Source organism: Mercenaria mercenaria, chromosome 16 (genome assembly GCF_021730395.1).
Source record: "Mercenaria mercenaria strain notata chromosome 16, MADL_Memer_1, whole genome shotgun sequence".
In the NCBI taxonomy this organism is placed as follows: Eukaryota; Metazoa; Mollusca; class Bivalvia; order Venerida; family Veneridae; genus Mercenaria; species Mercenaria mercenaria.
Genome location: NC_069376.1, coordinates 60,004,791 through 60,008,766, shown reverse-complemented (window position 1 = coordinate 60,008,766; position 3,976 = coordinate 60,004,791).

The following is a 3,976-nucleotide window of genomic DNA, read 5'->3' as shown; positions in this document are numbered from 1 at the left end:
TTATACAGATATTGATGATAAAATCCGTATGCATGACACACTCCGACAGTGTTACTTCTCCTACCAAGGGCGTAACATAGTCGTAGCTAGGATTTTCTGGAAGCGGATGCGAATACGAGTCGTGAAAGGGCGATTTGGGGTAGGTGCTAAGGAGAGTTCCCCCTCCTGCAGATTTGGGAATGGGACCTAGAGCCCACCAAAAAAATTTAAAATCTTCTGGAATGCATTTCTTGCAATTTCACGTATATAAAGGTAAAAGTAAATTTCATTTACCGTCGCTTTGTGAAACAATGAATATAAGCTCTATAGAGCTTTTTGAGCGACCCTATTTTAAGAACAGTTAAAACCAATTATACCTTACCCCCAGCAATTTGCTGGTACCCATTTACATGCAGTTGAGTCGACTTAGGCAATCATGATAAAATGCTTTGCCCAAGGACACATCGCAATGGGAGTAGCCAGGAATCGAACCCGGGGCCTTCATCTCCGCAGGAAAGCGTCTTAGCCATCTTGTATCTTGTATCTTGAATATCTTCCCTCCTTCCTAGGAGAACCACCGCAAGGGCGTAGAATAGAATCGAATATATAACTCCAAATTCCAAACTCGTGAATACTGTAAAGCCCTTCACTACGAATAAAACAAGGGAGTAATTACTCTGAGTTCTAATGACTGAAGAGTTATTTACGTATATGTACACACACAAATTTATACTTCTGAGAGAGAGAGAGAGAGAGTCTACTGAAAGTTTCTTAGAATAAAACAGACTAATATATATATTGTTCTTGGGCCAGGAGGGCTACTGCTGGGATACAACACTGAGCATGGACTGTCGTGCCCTATCGAGGTTGAACAGAAGTCTTCTACACTCCACCTCTAAGTTGTAGAATGCAACCAGGTTTGGTGAGTTGATGTATTCATGTAGAACTGGCCAACATATGCAGTTAATAATGATTTGAGCACGTATTTCCTCCGGCTCTTCTTGGAATCTGTGGGTAGTCAATTCATACCATCGCTGTTCAATACTAGGTAGGACAGCAGCCCTCACACTGCCTAATGAAATACACTCAAGAACAAAGAGTGTTGCAGTCTCTGGCAAATTACCACAAAGTTGACAAGTAGTGTCAATATTGTACTGATTAAACTTTTTACGAGAAGTATGGGGCATGTATGTCCCGGTGTTTAGCCGTAGCTTGATTTTTAGACATGCAGATTCTCGAACAGAAAATTCACATGAAAAAACTGGCATCAAGGTTCCTGGTTTGAATACCTCAAACTTCATAAAGTGTAAAGATCTGTAATATGCTCACGATTGTGTTAACCTTTCACTCCAGAATTGGCGTACTTGTCTATTCACGCGAGTTTTACATCTAAACCTAGAAGGATTATCCTCGACGACGTCACAAAGCATACCGAGGTCGTATTTCCAGAGGATTATCTGTATATCACTGAACCAACTATTACTTTTTATTGATTTAGTTTCTAACTGCCGTTTCAAAATCTCGACCGATGCGTCCATTCTAATCCGCGGGAACTTGTCGGATTAGAACTTGAACTCGGCGTGTCAAAGAAGCCAAGAGAATCATGAATATTACAAAATTTCAAATATTTCTCAGGTGCGACTGACCACCTGTTAAGTGACTAGGCCTAATGTTTTTTTCATAAAAATCTCACAAACGTTAGAGAACGTTAATGAACGTTGACGGTTGTAAAGTCTGTCCCACCTATTACGTTTACATCGGTTCTGAGTTATCAGTGCCGATAAAGTCGTCCAAAAAAGCATTTTTATATACCATACATCAATATCTGTAGAACTGTTTTTAATTTTTTCAATAAAGTTTATTTTACAGAAATAATCTTACATTTTTCTTTTTTTCCCTAATAGACCGTAATGCTAAACGACGTTACGTCGACTTTCCAAACATATAAAGCAACAGCTGATTTGTCGCCATTAAGGACCAGAGGCTACCGAACTTTTGGATACTCTATACACCATGCAATCATGGAAACGTCTAGCTAGTTAGCTCAAAAATGAATGAATTTTGGTCTACAAACATATCGCGGGCTTAGCGCAAAACGGTTGTAACTCCTTCTTTATTTCATATCAGTTACAACCGTTTTGCGCTAAGCCCGCGATATTATCTGATGCAACGCAGCATAAGTCATTGAAGTTACTCAACAGGGTTTATACACCTGGGAACCACACCCGCTGTTGCAAATTCCATTCAAGTCGTTAAGAAGTACGATCAGATTTCCGGTTGCTAGTATACAGACTATCCCACGAGCCCATCCCAGGTTTTCCAGGATACCCCTTGGATGATCCCAGTATCATTATTACCTATTGATTAATGATGGATGTTGAACAGCCGTGAAATTTTTATAGCTCATCTGTTTCTATTAAGAAGGTGCTATTGTAAACACAGTCAAAGGGTTACCGTTTATTCTAAAAAATCATCAAATAAAGGTCTTATATTTGAACAATAAAATCCATTTTTGCCATGTGATAGAATAAGGTCTCATGAGTTGAATTCAACTAAAAACAAGAAAGTGCAAAAGGTCATTCTACTACTGCTAGAGTCCTTAACGTTCAGAATCGCGCATAACTTTCATTTGGATTACTTACAGAACAGTTCAACATTACGTTCTCACGTAATAATTTACTACGTGCGCATAGAATATGCAATGCCCTTCAAACATTCATACTGAGAAATTTTCCTCACTTATCAGGGGAAGAAAGTGTGCAAATACTACGATTAAGTCAATTTCGCTATTAGCGTTTTCTCCCCTTGTGAGCAAAAGCGATAGCGCTTTGATATCTCTTATCTCGAACAGCGACCAAGTAACCTGACATCATGTCTTACAGGCTTGATTGTCTATACAATCAATAAATATAAATAAACAGCATTTTTATTCAGAATGTGAATGTTGTGACTGACGTCTTTTTTTTTTTTTTTTTTTTTTTTTTTTTTTTAAACGAAACATTTTAGCAATTTTCTGTTCTTTGCACGGGACAATGGATGCTCCAAACTTTTAGAAATTTAAGCGTTCATAATTAATCCATTTTATTTCGAAATGATAATAAAAAGTAAATTGCTTGTTTTATATCCTTTCAATTGATCATGAAAATATTGATATCAATTATGTTTTAAGAAAGTTTAAGCCGTTAGAAAAACAGCACTGTTTACAAAAAAACATCGACGCTCAGCGTCTGCCCACCCAATCATTGTCTTATCAGTTCTAAAAATAGAAAATACAACAGATTTGTATACAAACACGATCTCTCCTATAATTGATGTATTCTTCAGACTGAATAACAAGGATAGATCTATCAAGTTTACCAAATTTATTCAATAATTTCATTGCACATCTTTTAATATCAAGTATTGTTAATAAAAAAAACAACTTTTTTTTGTTTTACGCTATTCAAACAAATCAAAGCATACATGTATATGATGTATGGATGAATGGCTATACTCTGTTGTAAATGTATGCAGCTATGATAAAACATAGAGTTCTTATGAAACTTGATAATATCAAATCAGGTACATTATATACAATAACAACACATCTGTTTATACAAGTTTTACAAGTTTTATTCACAGCAAACGGCAATATTCTTGCCTTTAGCCATTAACAATATAATACAATGTGAAAAATGGCAAATACATGTATATGTCGTATATACAGACATTATAGTGAACACACAATATTTATACAAATAACAAAATTAAGAAACAGTTGTAGTAACAAGAGTCTCGATACGGAACTTCATTGCATCTCTCAAATATTTTGCAGTTCTAAACAACACATTCTTATTATTTGTTGACATAATTGTTGAAAATTTGTTTAATGACGACCAGGAAATTGGCCCTATATATCTACTGCGTATATCAGTGTATCTGTTACAACACAAAAGAAAATGATATTCTGATTCTACCGATCTTTGATTACAAAGTTTACATAAACGATTTTCTCTAT